Below are 18,036 nucleotides of genomic sequence, written 5' to 3' on the forward strand. Positions count from 1 at the left end.
TGCTCTCTTTTGTGAGCTGTTAGTTTCGTTTCGATATTCGGTTTGCATTGATGGTAACGGTGAAGGAGTTTTAATCACAACGCAGGTCATCAGTATGACGAGATCACTCACAGCGTCCATCACGTGGACGCTGGCTATGTTTTGCCTCCTTCCAAGACCTTTCCAATCCCAGGACCTCTGATAACCCTGACTGTACGCTTTCAGAGTGGCAAACTAGCACCAGCACAGTAGGATGTGTTAGTGATTGTTAGGTGCGTAAGCTTAGGTGCGAAACTATTTTGTAACAGGCTTTTCTGAGAAATCTGTTCTCAGTCACCCGCTGGGAATAGCCAGAACGACGGTAGCCTACAAGATTTTTTTTTTAAATACCAGACACACAGTCACAATGAACTCCCTCATTTAATATGGTGTATTTTTAGCACTTCTTGGATATTAATGCCACTTCTTTTTCTCCAGGACTTAAAAAAAAGTCTCTCCTCTGACAGCAAGGTGGTAGAAATGCCTTTCATCTAGTTAATGAGACTTGAATGCTTTTGCATATCATTCTTTTTAAATGTTATGCTTTCTGTATGCATCTCATGGTATAGTTAGTAGACTTTTTCTGTGCACAGGGATTAGAGTTTAGGCTTTCTTTGTAGCCTAAAAGATAAAATACAATTTTTCTACAGCCTGTGCTTTGGGAACGGTTTAATGGAAACAAGGTTAGTTCTAGCAATGGTAGCTTTGGAGTTACATTCATGTTCCACATTTTAACAGCTACATTAATATTAGAGCACAATAAAAAATGACAGAGTAATAGGTTACATAAAGGAAGACATAAGGGATCAGCTAAGCACTTCTGTTCCCCTTTACATCAACTACACACAGGCCATGTTTCTCACCTAAACATTTATGTTGCTCATGCATAATCAATGTGACTCAAGCTGAGAGCATTCCGAATTTTCCAAAGCAACTCAAACTTTCATGTCCTGAAGCTTTGTAACAAGTACACTTGAGTACACCAAAGCACTGTAATTTAGTATATTGAAAATATGTGTATAAAGAAATGAAAATGTTGACTTAGTTGTCATCTCAAATGTTGATGGTATTTAAAAAAAAAAAAACCCCAAACATAATCCTTAGTTTTATGAAGTATTGTATTATTTCGTATCATACACAGAATGTTCTCTTGAAGGGAGGGATAAGATTGAAAGAAGGGTGGGGATGATTGAAAAAGGGTTTATGATATACAACCTTTTGAGCGCATCTATACCCTGCCTTTAGGCTTGCAGACTCTTTGTGTAGCAGCTGTTTATGAATATTTGATGAGGATGTTCTTGAACTGCTGTTTGAGTGGCTTTTTGTATGTCTGGCTTTCAAGCCATACATGGAAATGTGCTCTTAAAAGCAGCACTAAGCAAACGTGTGGCTTTCTAGACCCCTCGGTTAGATTTGAGACCGTTTGGTTAACTCCAGTTTCGTGTTCTGTTGTTTGTGCAGAGCCTCGGAGGAGGTGACTGACGAGGAGCGCCATGTGGGAGATGAAGGAGAGACAGCGGACAATCCTCCTGTGAAAGAAGACCTCGATGAGCAGCGTCGCCACGCGTTGGCCTGTCCTCCTGTCGTTACGTATGGGACCTACAGAGGCCTGAGAGAGATCAGAAGAATGAGGAGGAGACCACAGGTGCAGGTCCACTCGCCCATTTCTGAGGGGGAGGAGGTGCAGCAGGGCAGAGGGAGCCTTTCATCTGAGGAGGTTGTTAGCCCTCAGCTGGCTACTCCATCAGTGATCCCCACTGCAGAGCACCGGGCTGAAACCACCTCCTCTTCAGAAATGATGATCTCCGATCAGAAAACCACTCTGGAACATGCTACTGCTGCTCCTTCTGCTGAGAACTGCACTCAGCCTTGCAATAGTCACATTCCACTCTTGGCACACCAAATGGGAACTGCTATGACCCAAAGTGCCTTTCTGAAAGACAACGAGGCTGGAGTCCAGACTTTAACCTCTAATCCCAGTCCTAGACTAACCACGGACTCCTGTTATGCTGCTGAAAAAGACTGTGGCAGGTGTGATCTCATAGCAGATAAAGACAAAGAGACTGAAACGTGTGGGCGGGAGCAGGACTCATCGACTACAGCTATTCATAAAACGGCGGGGAATATTAACCGGGAAGTAGCGGAAAGCTCATCTGTGCAACAGAAGCCAACAGGGTCACCTTCACTCATTGCTGATGCGCATCTCTGCCAGGCAACTGACACTCATGGGACCGAATCCCCACACCCACCTGCCTCTGCTTCCCGCGGTTTCCAAGACATCCAACAGGCCCCATTTTGTATGTCACTGCCAAGCTTGAGAAACCCAGAGCAAAGTAAAAACCCCACGTCGCCAGACATGGAGGTGGGTTTAACGTCTGATTCTCTAAAAGACAATGAGGAAGAGAGGCTATTAACTGGGGAATATGTGGATGTAAATGAGGAGACGCTTCGGTTGGAATCTAAAAAAATGGTTGATGACATTCTCCAGAGCGCTCTGGCAGCACTGCAGAGGATTGGGGACTCTGAGCAAGAGGGTGAGATGCTATCTGTGAGTGGATTCTTATTTACAGGTCAAGATGGTCATGATGTTTCTACAAAGCCTGAACATCTATTTAAGCAAAGTTCAGCTGAACAAGATGACACAATCACTCAATCTACACTAATAGAGGAAAGCCTTGCAACTAATAGGACTCATGCAGAACCCAGCAGGTCCACACCGTCCTCAGGTTACGAATCTATCGCAGGCTCAGACACAGACATCAGATCCAGTCAGGGTTGGAGCTATGAGGGCACCTCCGCCACTATTTCAATCAGCTGTCAGCAAGAGGGGCAGGATCAAGAGAGAAGGCTGGTGATTGGCTGTCCCACAGAAAACAAAGAATTACATGTGGCTGAAAGTGCTGTCTGTCAAGAGCGTGGGAGTATCAATAGCATCAACCTTGCAGCCAACAATGATTCCAGCACTGCGCGAGCTGAAACCAGCAGTGAACTGTCGCCGCAGAAACAAGGTCTCCATAGTGACAGCAATACTATTTATTGTACAAATAGTACATCAGTGCAACCAACCATATCTGAAACTGTATCTGTGCAATCGAATGAAAAGAAAGTGCAAGTACACTATATATTAGAGGACTATGGAGTTAATGTTGCAGTATTCAATCAGGAGAAAGGGGAGAGTGATAAACCTCTTCATGTTGCCAAAGACACCGCAGAAAGCAATAATCATAGTAATAAGCCAGATAGTTCTTCTTTTAATGAAACTACAATCATTAATAACATCAACAAGTCCAGTCACCTTAATAGCATTGACAACAATGTATGTCAAAGTGAAGCAGGCAGTTTAGAGTCTGAGCCACTTAGTTCTACTCATATCTCTGAAACTTTGGACCCTAATGAAAAGGTTGTCAGACCAAAGCCCTCACAAATTGCACAGCAGCTTCAATTCAGACTTGAAAATTGGGGCGGCGAGTCTGAAACACCTTATTCCACAAGAAATGAAGGCGTGAAGCGTGCTTCTGAATCGGCTTCTGTAGAAAATAGACAGTCCCAGGGTTCAGTAGCCAAAGTGAGCAGTGGGGATGAAGGCTTTGTCTTGGTTGAGAGTTATTTGGCCTCTGTTGTGGAGGACAGGTCTGACTCTGAGGGGGAGGATCTGGAACCTGCTGCCTCGAGGCCAGTGCTGATGAATGCAAGTAATAAAGGTCCATTGCCATCTAAAAGTTCTGAGGGATCTGCTTTGGGTGCAGTGGAGGATACAACGCAGCAGACTGTGGTAAAGGCTAATTGGTGTGATGTAGCTGAGGATGCTAATGATGACTCAGATGGACGGAGACCAGATGTGTTGACAGGGTTGAGCTTTGATGGAGGAGGCAGGACATCTTCTCTCCATGTTCCAGGAAAAAGAGTGCACCTGGATGTAACTGGCAGTTCCAGTAGAGCCCAGGCCTCAGGCCTTCATCCGCTCAGGCTTCATGAGCTGGACCTTCACCATAGTGAGGGTGGTTTTGCCATCATCGACGAGGAGGAGGAGACGGACACTGTATTTGTGAATGACACAGGGCCGATGCTCAGCCCGACTGTACGGAGGGGCAAGGCTTACCCTTTCTCCCTATCTCCAATCTTCGAGGAGGAGTGTGTGCGGGACGAGGCCTCGGCGGAGGAGGGGCTCCAGGTGCCTCCAGCCACAGAGGAGGAACTGAAGAGTGTGGAGCAGCAAGCTTCTTCTATTCTCTCCCTCTTGCAATCAGTCAGCGAACGTCTGCAGTCAAGTGCCTTTAGTGAGTATGATCAGGACATGGCTGATGATGACCCGCCAGTGTCCTTCCATCGACCCCTCTGGGACCGCTTTTCTGACAGAGACGAGGGTGAGGATGATGATGAAGAAAGTCAGGTCACATCAATGGACCAAAAACCCACAAGGCTGGTAGAACCTCTTGAAGGGCAGTCTGTAGAAGATGAGTATGGTTTTCACAGCTCCACAGATAAAAGCCCTGATACATTTCAGAATGAAGAACAGGAAACAAAGCAATGTTCTAACATTGTGCCTCATGCTGGAAGGACAGCAGATACACCATTCTATCATTATTTGAAATCCAGAGTTGTGCCAGCACTTGAAACTAATTCATTTCAGGAGACAGAACAGACTCTGTACCATGGTGAAAGACAGCCAGAGACTACATCCGTAACGGTAAGAAGAGTTATTACATAGAATGTCTCTGGTTTGAGGAAAGTCACGCTTCAAGGGCTTTAAGTTTCTGACAAGTGTATCTCTCTTTGTAGGAGGAGAGAGAAAGCTGTGGAAAGGTCATTTCGAGGCCAACTGTGGTGAGATTATCGTCAATATTCTCGCTACATCAATCTCATTACAGATTTCATCTTAATTACTGCTCCTTTTAGTAATGAAGTCTTTTTCCTTATCGCTCGCTGATTAGACTTGATGTGACATCTCCTTTGAGCTGGACAGAAAGCTTCTTATCATTTTTTAATGGTATATCAGTAAGAGGTAATGAGAACGTCATCTCCTCTGTTTTGAGGAGTTTAGTCTCTGCAAAAGCCTGTCAGAAAATGAAAAGTAGTCTCTATTACGTAACTGTTGTGGTCTTTCTTCTAGGTTAAATTTCGCTGGATCAATACACAGCAATGTGAACTTTCCCATTTTGCGTGTCAGTTAATAGTCCAAACTAGCCATTAAGACACCTCACTCTGTAGTACTTAGAGAGAAATGCCAATTCGATTAATTTGCTCTCTGCTTTTTCATTCATCGCTCCCTGATCCCTGATGCTCTCAATCTGTCTTTATCTGTCCAGATTTACCTGTAAAAACTATTTACACCTTCTGTAATAATGAATGTTATTTTGTTGTGTTGTCTGAAGATAGATGTTATGCTAAATTGGCTAGGACTTTCTTGTAAAAAAAGGTCTCAAGAGACTTTCCTGGTTAAATGAATAATAAAAATAAAAGTAAGAGGATAGACTCATCTGCACCAGCTGTGGAAAAGACTCGCTAAGAGCTTCAGACCTGCTAAGACTTGTTTCTTATGCTAACATTACTGCATTGTGTAATGGTTCATAAACACGTGTATGGATTAAAAAGCACAAATGTCAGACTCAAGGTTTTTTTTTTTTTGTGAAAGTTGAACAAAGGATTAACGCCTTTCTGTTTCTCTGGTGTGTGGTTTAGCAGCAACTAAATCCTATTAACATGAAATTCCAAGGCTTTGCAAAAAGCCACTATTTAGCATCTCATGAGCATACACATGCTGTCTGTTGGCTACAGTAACACAAACCTGCATAGAAGCGGGACAGCTCTTTAGAACAGAGGGTTGTGTAAGGTTAGGCTGAAGTCAGAAACACTGCTCTCTTAATTACAGAAGATAGATGTTTCCAGAATGATTGCTCGAGGCTATGTTTTAGCTGCTTTGAGGATTTAAGACATCTGACTGCTTACTTTGAAAAGAAAAGCTTGGACTGTGTGAACAGGATCACTGCGCTTTGCCTTATCCACCAATCTGTGGGCCTTTTAAATGTTTATGACCGCAATCATTGTTCCACCATAAAATGATTCCATGCGTTCACAAAGTTCTTTGGCACATTTTCAGTTGTTGCGTACAGCCGTTCAGAGTACAGAGTATTCTTCCCATGTATTCACCATAACCATGACCGGTTCACCAACAAACCTGTTTATACCATATACTTTTGTTTTTTCAGTTCATGTTTGTCATTCAGCTGTATATGCTGGTCAATTTTAAAATGACCTTTTCTTCATAAACAGATGCACATCTATGAGGGCGTGACATTCTCTGGGGAAAAATGTGAAATCTGTGAGGACCTGGAAGATGCCACGGGGATGGTGTACCCACAGGGAGCCTCTGTGAGGGTTCTGAGTGGATGGTGAGTGGCCATTATCTCTCCTGTTCAGTCTGCGGTCTCTTTTCATTTTGTCTCACCTGACCTGGCGCTTCAAGACTTGGAAGTCCATAGGTTTAGTATGGAGAAAATGCCGTCGTTTATAACTACCTTTTATAACTCTATAACAGTTGCGTTATGAAGATGTATGTACTTGGGAGGCCAGGCTTCAAAAAACAATCTATTTAAAGATATTTCAGAGCGTTATCGTGACTCGGGCTCGAAGCACCAAGTGTGTGGGGACGTGTAAATCTTTTCGAACCGAGGTGATAGCGATGGGATGACTCTGTGCCTGTTTTTTTACGGCCCTTTCCCTCTTAAAAATGCCAGACTTGAGATGAATTTGGATCGTACCACTCTCTCTAATGTGCTAAATATTAGATTATGCCAGAGGCTGTACTGTCTGCTTTGGTCTTAGCGTGATGTGGCCCCATAAATCAGTGAGATGCTAAAGACCCCTAAACGCCTGAGTCAGTCAGGCACACTCGCTGAGAGCAATCTCTTCTCTGCTATTGTCACGTCACTAAGGGCTGACTGAAAAGGCTCCAACTGGGAGGTTTCCAAAGCTAACTTTATTTGATATGGTTACATCTTTGAACGTACGAAATTTTTTGTCTATGACTTCCTGCGTATTCTCTGAGTAATGTGTATACCGCTACTGGATGTGAAGTTATACTCACAGAAAAATTGGTTAACGAGCACTGGCAGATAAATATGATGCTTCCACCAGGTTCTTAATCACGTTATATCCCTTTAGGCTTAAAAGCTGTACTTTTTCATCTCAGTGTCTGCATTCGTGAACGAGCAGATACAGACGCGGTATGATTTGTGATCAGCGCAGGAGGGCTGTGTGTGTCCATATTTAATTGATGAAGAGAGAGAGATGCTTCGTTCCCTAAAACGTGTAATGCACGCTGTACTTTTTTGTCTCCCGACTCACGCAAGGGCCTCGGTGCCTTAGTTCTGTTCATTTTTGGAGCTTATGCAGTGTCTCTCTCTCTCTCTCTCTCTCTCTCTCTTTTTTAAATGGATTCTTACCTTCCAGTGAAGCCCAGAAGCCCTGCCCCTGGTGCTTGAGACTTGTTACATTATTTACACCATTTCTGCATTCAAAATACAGAGGTGGGAAAAGCAAACAGGGGTTTGACTCCGGGGAGCTGGAGTCCTCCTACTCAGAAAAACTCTTAGGTGGAAGCTAACCATGTTATAGAGGCAATGTTTGTTGTGGTTGCTTCCTTTTATCTCTTGTTAGCTGCTTGGGAGCGACGGCTTTATCTGTGCACTGAGAAGAACCTTCCGGAAAGAAATAAAGAAATACCAGCCCTACTGTGTGCATAGGTCCTGTTTGATAACTTGGTGGAAACACTTTTAGCTATGTCTGAGCATATCTTGCTTTTGCTTTCACATGCGGTTTGTTGTAGACATGGTTTCTGGGTAATGCTTGATAAAGGCATATTGATCATGTCACAGTCATAGTTGAGAGAAAATCAGTGAAAGCAGTCTGTGAGTCTTTTTGAAGCCGTCATGCTGTCTCGATCGATAGACAGACCCACACTGGTTCAAAAGAATCTTTCATGGCCTTGATGGATTATTTATATTACAGGACTACAACGATTAACACTGGAGAGCTTCCATCAAACGACTAGTTTTAGGACAGTTAAATTCAGTCACGTATAAACATATTTTGACAGCATGTGTTATGGTTTTAGGAGCTTTTTTTTCCCCTGGGGCAGATAAGAGTATCCATTAACCTCAATATTTGTTTATTCCTGACAACTGTAAGCCCAGCCCATATGAAAAAGCTCCAGTTTTGTTAATTCATCTGATATCGAACAGGTTGTGGATGTTTCTCTCTTTCTGACTTTCTTAGCCACCCCCCCAACCCCCGCAGTTCTCTGAGCCTTTTGGTCACAGCTATGAATAGGCAGCTTATTATTTCAATAGAAACAGATTGAGAGACTCATTTTCATGGCTTTGTATACAGCGTTTAAACGTCTTCCTTCCTGAAAACTAGTTTGTCCATAACACTGTCATTATAATGACCATGTTGATGGGGGGGAAGGGGGGTTGACTGTTAGGGTGGCTAAGAGTGGGAGGTGGAGCCTGGTTACTATGGCAATGTCCTTGGGCTTTTTATGTGTAGTTAAGGGGCCCTGTGCTGTTTGTATACATGGGGAATGGAGGTGAAAACTCTGTCTGTATGTCGCAGCTGGTTGCTGTACCTGGAGCCTGGTTACCGGGGGTCCTGTGTGGTGCTTGAGGAAGGAGAGTCCGTGCTGTCTGACGCAGGAAACTCCAGCGCTCCAGCCTCAGTCTCCATCAGATCCATAAGAAGAGTAGTGAAGGTATCTCTGAGTCAGCTCGAGTCGTTCTCAATTTTTAATGAATACTCTCAACCACTGCTAGCCTGCACTGCAAATGGTGCCAAATGAGGCATGCAATTTTTATTCCTTTTTTTATTGGGCTATCTCTGACTGAAACAGCTGGCTTGCAAGACAGTGCTTTCAGTAACATGGTGATACGGTGTTCTTCAATCCACTGTATAGGCATGCTACTGCTGTTATATGAGAGAGAGAGAGAGAGAGAGAGAGAGAGGAACCACAGTAAAATACAGCTGTAATGCAAAAAAACGACATGTTCCGTGTTGGCCTTGGTTCAGAGACTCCACTCAGACTGTCGGCTCTCTCTCTCTCTCTCTCTCTCTCTCTCTCCAGCCTCCGGGCACAAAGTCTGAAAACTATAGCAGAGCAGGAGAGAGAATGTTTCTACATGCCCATAAATGTACTATTTTTTTTTAGAATGACAGCATTCCAGAGATACATCTCCAAATCTCAGGCACCCAAGAGGCAAAACCCCTATACCTGAACTCTGAAACAGACTGTTTGGACAGATATGGGCCCGTGCCTCTCTCCAGCCTCAGTGTCAAGTCTGGATGGTAAGGGATTACACAGGATGACAAAAAGAGAGTAAAGATTATTAAAAACAACTGTGTGATTACCTCAGTGTTGCAAAGCATTCATGCCAACTTGGTGGACTCTGTAATTGTATTATTGTATAAAATAGTTGAATGCTGAGTCATTAAGTGCTTTTTATTCAAACATGCACCTGCAAGAAAAGGCCATTTCCTTCTCCCTTGTTCCTGTCAGGCTCTGTACCAAAGTACAGACATGGGAAATTTCTGTTCTGTACTTTTCTGGTCAGAGTTCTTATTCAGCTGTCTGGAGAATGGATACAATAGCTTTTGTTTCTGATGTATATTCTCATAATCAAAACCACATCCACAGTTATTTATGGATAATTTGTGTTGTTTTTAAAAGCCATTCATCAATACTCGTCTGATGGCACAGACTCACTATACAAAACAGCCAGCGACTGTTTCATTTGGTATTTACTTTTGAATGTTTCTGCGGGTATTGAATGAGACAAGAAACTCTTCAGTTTTTCTTTTAGTTGGATTGTATGTGTTTTTGACTTGTTTGCTCATTACTTCATACTCCTCTAGCTGGCTGGCTTATGACAGCGCTGGTTTTACTGGAAATTGCACAGTCCTGGAGGCAGGAGGCTCATCCACACCAATTCTGCACAAATCTCCAGTGTCCTGTGTGAGGTCACTGCGTCCACTGAGAATGGTGCGGATCCCATGACCTAGCTAACTGCAGATACAGGCAGCATCTGCTCTCCTGTATTATATTACTGTCTGTCATCAGCTTATGAATACAAAAGAACAACAGAGATTTTAGAAGAATAACAGAAACGGACAAAAGACTTAAAAAAAAAATGAGTATGGTAGATTGTGGTGATACTTAGTATTTCTCCATAATTTAACATTTTCCAGCATATTCATGTTTGGAAACATTTATTTGACGGATGTCCATGTCTTAGCTTAAGAGTTACTATATGCTATATATGCTATTAATGATTGGTAGGCATTCTACTAAGATCTATTTATTTTATTATAATTTTAACTATTTTACAATTTTAGGGTGGTCTTAAAGTAAGAAGAGCACTGGATCCCAAGGTGAGAAATGCTCCAAGGAGAATTTTCATACTATATATAATATTTCACTGTTTGTTGTCTAGAGGAGGTGGCGTGAACTGACATGTGTGTTTTCCTTGTTGTAGATGGTTGTATATGGGGAGCCCCATTTTCGGGGCCTGAGCAGAGAGCTGTTAGGTAACACAGACAGACTAGATGATCCAGAGGGTCTGAGGGTCTCATCACTACGGGTCATCGGTGGAGTGTGAGTCAGCTGGACCCAGTGTCTTTCTGTCTCTCTCTGTCTGTCCGCCTGTCTGTCTGTCTGTCTGTCTATCTGTCTGCTTGTCTGTCTGTATCTCTGTCTGTCTGCTGATGCTGATTCCACACTTGGAGCAACACACTCTAACTAATGTGACATAGACATAGGCCAAATGCTCCAGTAATGAATATTTCGGAGCTCTGTTTGGTTTGGGTTTGTGTGTCTGCATGTACATGTGAGTGTGTGTGTGTGCATGCACGCTTGTGAATCACGGCAGATGTCAGGACAGATTTGGGATTTTGTTTCTCAAGGCGTGGCTCATTCTTTGATGCAGTGTTGCAGAAAACAATCTCCAGTCAGTCACGTGCCCACTAAAGAATGCCGTCGCTGTATCAACTTAGGTGGTAGCAACAATATTAACCCCCTCCCTCTGTAAACAGCAGGTGAGAGGGTCAAGAAATGGAAGTGCCTTTATATCTGTGTGTGTATGTGTGTGTGTGTGTATGTGTGTGTGTGTGTGTGTGTGTGTGTGTGTGTTAGGTTAGGAAAGAGAGGTAGTTTCAGCTTTAGCCTTTGTCTAGCTGCCACTCCTTAGCATTCACGTTATATCTGTAACAATAGTCTTATCAGTATTTCTAGATTATAAACTCTGCAAAGTCTATTCATGCAGTTAGTCATGGTATATGGTCAGCACGTGAAGTGGAGCCATTAGTGAGTGATGCATGTTTGCTCTGTTTCTCAACTTTGATCTGATGTGTTTGACAGATGGGTGGGTTACTCCAAAGATGGCTACGGAGGACAGCAGTATTTGCTTGAGGAGGGAGAGTACAGTAACTGTCAGGAGCTGGGTGGCACGGGTCATGCTCTCCGTTCCTTCCGCTTCATTCTGGCCGTAAGTTCAAAGTTCCCCTCGCTGGGCTTTATTTAAGTTGTCCTAATACAGAACAGGCATCTATGCACAGACAGGCATGGGCCATTCTAAAATATACAACCCATGACAAAAGCACATACACATACGCACACATGTACATACACACACATACACACACACACACACACACACATATATATATATATATATATATATACATACAAACACACACACACACACACACACATATATATATATATATATACGCACGTGTGTGTGTGTGTGCCCACCCACTTGTGCCTATAAAAAATTAAAATAGGTCACATTTTGAGTTTAGCTAGTGTTCTGTTGCTTTGCCCTATTTTGTAAACTGAAAAAACAGTGTTTGACACCCCTCTAAGTAGCAACAACATGGAGTAATATGCATGCAAAGTGTCTGTTGTAGATGAGAGAGAGAGAGAGTGAGAGAGGAAGAGAGAGAGAGCAAGAGAGAGAGTAAAAAAGAGTGAGAAAGAGAGGCAGAGAGATAGAGGGAGAGAGTGAAAGCGAGAGTGTGAGAGCGATTCCCCGAGGCCTCAAACAGTGGCTGTGGCTATAATGGGATTATACAGGTGGAGATGAATACTCTACCTTTCAACTCTCATCAGTATGCGGATTCTCTGCACTTTCCCCCTCAGGCTGGTTTCTTCTACTTTCTAGAGGAGTCTTAGAATTGCTCTGATGTATTATCGCTCTAGCTTATTAAACGGTCATTGCAGCATGAGAAGGCCGGTGCTGGTTTGAACATTAGGACGTACAGGAGGCTTCTTTAGACCCTCGTTACGCTCCTCAGGCGCTCGCCGCGTTCTCCTGAAAGTTAAGCCCGTTAATCTTCTGGAAGAAGACCGTACGTTGTTATCACGAATGTGTCTTTGAGGTTAAATCAGCTCTGTTCTTTAAACTGGTATGTTCTTGTTGTCGTGACCGGCAGGACTTTATAGAACCCTCGGTCTCACTGCGGGCCGTCGGTTCTGCCGAACCCGAGGAGGTTAACATCGTGGACCGGGACGTTCCTGACCTGCGACGAGAAGAATTCTCTCGGGGGACGGCCTCTGTCTGTGTGAAGAGTGGAGTGTGAGTGTAAAGGCCATGACAGTGGTTTCTTTCAGCTATCAAATGCATGTATTCAAATTGCGCATATCAAATATTCAAAGAGGAATACGTGGGAGGCAGGGCTGACTGGTGAATTATTCTGTCTTATAACGTGCCCTGTTGAGTCATCTTCTCTGAAATATTTCTACGTGTCTTTTTCTGGGCTATGTTCAAAGTGCTTAGTGTATGTTTTAAATATTGTACTATGTTTGTGAATGAGTCAGGGACAGGAGGAGGGCACCTCCCTAACCTCTTGACTGGTCCTCTTCCAGAATCCAGCTAGAAATGCTCACAGCCAAAGACTGGTTTTACGTAATGTTTTCTGAACTGGGTGGAATTTGTAAAGCAGAATTTTTCGGTTTGCCAGTTAAATAGAGCCAAAAGTCAGCTCGTTCATTGGTTTTTCTGCTACTGCACAGTTTTGGATTTTGGTACAGAAAACTGTCGATTAACTGAGAAATCTTGTTTCCTTGAATCTTTCACAGTGAGATAGACTATAGGGTTGACATTTGCATTGACAGTAGTGTATCTGGGGCCTGTGTGTTTCAGGTGGGTGGCCTACAGTGGACGGTTCTTCTCCAGGGATCAGTACGTTCTGGAAAAAGGCCAGCACTCCGGCACTCTTGACTGGGGCAGCTGTCAGAGTCCTCCCATGTCTATACGGCCAGTGCGCCTGGTGAGTTCTGGCGGTGGGGTTGAACTGGATCAGTTTCTGCAGTGCCAGCAGTCTGCTGGAAGTCACAGTCAGAGCAGAGTTCACGACTCTGCTTCAGAGAGAACGCTGATATTCTGTCGTAAACTTCCTTTCTCTAGAACTTCAATTTTTTTTTTTTTTTTTTTTTTAAATTGAATTGCGGAACCACCTGATATCAGATTACAGATCAGACAGAGAACAGAGACAGACAGAGAAAAGAGGAAGAGTGTTGTACAAGCTTTATGTAAATATACAAACAAATGAAATGTAATGAGTGACTAGCAGTAACTTTTTTTTTTTTTTCGTTTGTTTTTTTTTTTTTTTTCAGGAGATCTGTGGAGACAAGGAACCAAAGTTCTTGGTATGCTCTTACCGTACATAAACCTGTCATTCAAAAGTCGTGAAACGACGTAAACAAGTCGCTGTAGACAACAAACGGTCGTAAACAATAAAAATGTTCTACTATGCAGTAGCATTTAGCTAAAGATATCTCAAAATGGTAATATAGTCCTGAAAACTGTGTGTGCCCGCCTGCAGTTACACGCTTACAGTGGGCCTGACTTTGCGGGTGAGAGCAGGGAATACAGCGTGGAGATAGCGAACTGTGGTTCCTGTTCCCCCATGTCGCTGAGGGTGATCCGTGGAAGGTGAGCCTCTCTCATCTCTGCTGACATTCAGAACGCTATATTCTGTGTGACAGCAGTATTAAATCAGGCATTGATTGATTGTAGGCAGGGCTCCTACAGTACTTGGCTGGCGGCGAGATGAGCACCTCTTGTACAGATCTCTCTGACCTTCTCAGTTTGTCCTCTTCTCCCTCCGTCCAGTTGGCTGCTTTACGACGGTGTGGGTTGCTCTGGAAACCAGTTTGTCGTCGGGGAGGGCCTTTATCCTGACCTCATTTCCTGCAGCGCCGTGGCAACAAGAATTAAATCCCTAAAGCCCATTCCATACGTAAGTTTGTGTCTCAGTTACTTTTCAGCAATACAGACAGACACAAATGAAGACCAAGTACGTGAACACACCAGATGTATCTAAAAAAAACCCCAGAAGACATGCAATTATATAAACGTATTTAAATTTCCCCTAAGGCACCTCTTTTTATAAATATCATATTATTGTAACATTTCGACCGCGTAGTCTCGGTTTTTCCAGAATCCTTTAACTGCCTGTGGTCATTTTAACAGTTCTCTCATGTGTTGTCTGTGTAGAGTTTTTCTGACCCATCCATCAGTCTTTTTTCCCTGGATGCATTTGAGGGTCTGGAGACAGTGGCAAAGACATCAGTGGACAATATGAACAACCTCTTTCCTCAGTCGCTTAGAGTGAACAGTGGCCTGTGAGTTTACATTCCTCTTTTTTTGTCTTTCTTTTGAATTCAACTCAGCTGGAACCTATGTGTACCTGTGGTAGACAAGCCCATCTCTTCTTTGCTTCCTAACGCTCTTTATAGGTGGATTGTGTACGAATACAGTAAATTTAAAGGCCGGCAGATGCTCTTACAGACTGGGGAATACCCCTATTGGATACAGCACAGTGGCTGGGACACCGTTGGTTCTCTTCGTCCATTAAGACAGGTGAGGTCTAGAGAATTATATCTTCTCCTCTTTACGCATTAAAACAGTTCACGCTGCTTTATTGAAGATAAGTAACCGTGTTGGCAAACCCCCCCCCCCCAAAAGATGTCAAATACGCAACTTTTGGAAATATTTGACGGTTACCTGACTTGAACTGATATATGTTGACGAGAAAATGGCGCTAGCTTAGCTGTCCTTAGCTGCCCTGGCTTGTGCATATAAGGGTAGACGCCCCGGGGCTAAGAGCTAACAGCCAACCTGTCCTCTTCCTCCTCTTCTGCTTCTGTTATCATGGAGCAAGCAGGCTGAACCAGGCAGATTAGCGCTAACACACAAGCTCTATTAAGTCTCGCCTCAGCCCTCCAGTACACTCTGTGTGGGCTCCGTTCCCTACCTGACAGACTGGTTTTGTGCTTGTGAGTGAGTGAGGGAGAGAGAGTGAGAGGGAGAGAGAGAGAGAGAAGAGGAAGGAGTGTGAGTGTGTGCAGGCTGTGTGTCAGAACTGTCTTATCTCGTTCTCCCAGAGCTGCGAGGCTGGTTTTTTTGTTGTCGTGGCTTGTGGAAACGGGCATGGGCCGCATGCCGGGGACTATAAGCAGAAGCCTGCTTATAGTCCCCTGACAAATCCCTCCACCCCAAATTCCTAGAAAGATATTTATACCTGGAGAGGAGAACATATTTCGCTTACAGTGTCTGCTTTGCTTCAGGCCCCGTCCCTGTAGGTGGTGGTTGTCAGATCAAAACTGCACAAGGATGAAACCGTGCTGATTTACCGGTTCCTCTGTGTGACATACAATCTATTTGTGTACTATCAAGGGATGTCAAAGTTAAAATGTGAAATTCCGTGATTAAGACACAATGCACAACCGCGTCTGTTTTTTTTTTATTGGCCACCGTAAATGTACTGTGTTGGAAAACATTGCTCGGGCGGCAGTGATTGACAGTGCTATTATACAAACAGAGTTTTGCTCTGAGACTTTCACAATAAATGGCAGTATAGTTTTCTCTGCAACACTCAGAAAAGGTGGGAAGTCTACATCGCCGCGGTTCCTCGGGGACCCATTAACCTGTCCTTAGACAGCAGCGGAGAAAGACACGAGACACCTTGCTCAGCGTAATGTTTTATTTAAAAAGAAAAAGAAAAGAAAGAACATAAAATCAGATCTCTCTTTCATACAGCTTTTTTTGAATGGAAACATCTTTACATAGAGCTGTATTTGACCAAATTCTAAATTGCAAAAGTGGGATCAGCTATGATTAACTATATGATTGGAGCATTTAATGTTTTTTTTGTTTTGTTTTGTTTTGTTTTTTTTTGACACCCCTAGCACTTTCCTTTTCGGTACGATCGCATCAAGATAACAACAGTACATCAAAGACGTTTCTCAAAGACGTTTCATGTTCGTACATGTCAGTAGTCTAGTGTGGTGCAGTCATCTGCAACCAATGTAGATTTTACAGTGTCTGTATACCGCAGCACTTAGTACACTCGCCTTTCTTTGGCTTTGTTTTGTAATACTGTAACCTACCTCCGTTTTTACTGCCGAGACACTGCTGCAAAAGTATTTATATTAGTGTACAATGAGAACTCCATGTCCAGCATAGCTTTGTATGAAGGAGTCTGGCACAAGCATTGAATTAATACAAGAGCTTCTGTAGCACTTGCTTATCTTTGAAGACAACTAAGTGTGCTTGTTGGTACCTCGCCAGCCTAAAGTGTACTTTCGGGTCAGAAGCCGAGCCTTGGGGTCAGTGCTGACCGTGGAGAAAGTGCAGGATGAGTCGTCGCCGGCCAATCTCTTCCTTTCCCCCGCCTGCTCCCAGGATACTCAGCTCTGGCTCTTCACAGATGGACTACTCAAGTGCAAGGTTAGTCTCTCTCTCTCTCTATCTGACGCCTGATTGGCTGAACCAGCACCTGCCCTCCTTTAAGTAAATAGATGGGGGAAAACATTTTAATTCCGCCCGTCCGGAGTGCGATCGTCTGTTTCGCTCCGGCAGGCTTCTGCGTCGATCATCTCCACGTTTGATATTCTGGGGCAGGGATGCCGGGGTCCTGTCCTGGAGATTTCCCCTCTTGCAATTTTCAGCTGCAGTTTTCACCCTGATCCAACACAGTCTGACTTTAATACTTAGATGCTCTTGAAGACCTTGTGTTATCGGGATCAGGTGTGTTAAATTAGGACTGCAACCAAATCCTACAGGAGGATGAATCGCCAGGACTGGACTTTGGGACCCCCGTTCTAGGATGTCAGAACTGTAGTGGTGTTATGCTAAAAATAGAGTTTTAAAATATGTTTCTATTTAGAGAGCATTATTGAAATTCTAGAGTAAGGTCAGGTCTATGGCTTTGTACACAGTTATTCAAAATAAACATGCTACCTGTTAACCCATGTAATGCCGTCATGAAACAGAGCAGAAGCCACTAATGCACAGTCATTGTGTTGTTAAAAAGTTGGGTAAATGCATTTTATTATTTTAAGGAGGGGAAGACCTGTCTTTCTGTGATTGGAGGGAAACCGACCGTAGGTGCTCGAGTTGCGCTGTGGCGTGAACATGGGCGCACGCATCAGAGATGGAGCCTGAACGAAAACGGAACAATCTCTTCTCATTTAAATCACAACCTCGTCCTGGACCTCAGAGGTAAGGCCTCTACAAACATTTCCAAGGAAAAGTACAGATAACTGACAAAATGAAGGATAAACACTGATATAAAGATTTAAAAAGACTCTGGACCACTGTAAGCCTTTTAGAATAGCTTCATTTAGCCTTGGCAAAGATTCCAGGAGTGTCTGAAACTACTGGAGGCATGTGACCAGTCTTCAATGATTAATAGATTTTGTCTTTTGTTCAAAGTGTTGTTAAAGGGCTCAAGTTCAACTGAATGTTGAAATAGTTTGAGAGCTGGCGACCGACACAGCTATTGCGTCGTTTTTCATGCTCATCCTAACACTGAGTGACCACACATGCCTGTAAAAGGGGCGTTGTTTGTCCTGGCAGAGACGGCTCGCATGTAAACAGAAATTATTTACCATAGAATGAAGCCATCACTTAGAAGAGAGCTGTAATTATTGGTGTTTATTTTGCCATTCCGAGGGTTGAA

This window comes from Chanos chanos, chromosome 15, assembly GCF_902362185.1.
Source record: "Chanos chanos chromosome 15, fChaCha1.1, whole genome shotgun sequence".
Taxonomy (NCBI): domain Eukaryota; kingdom Metazoa; phylum Chordata; class Actinopteri; order Gonorynchiformes; family Chanidae; genus Chanos; species Chanos chanos.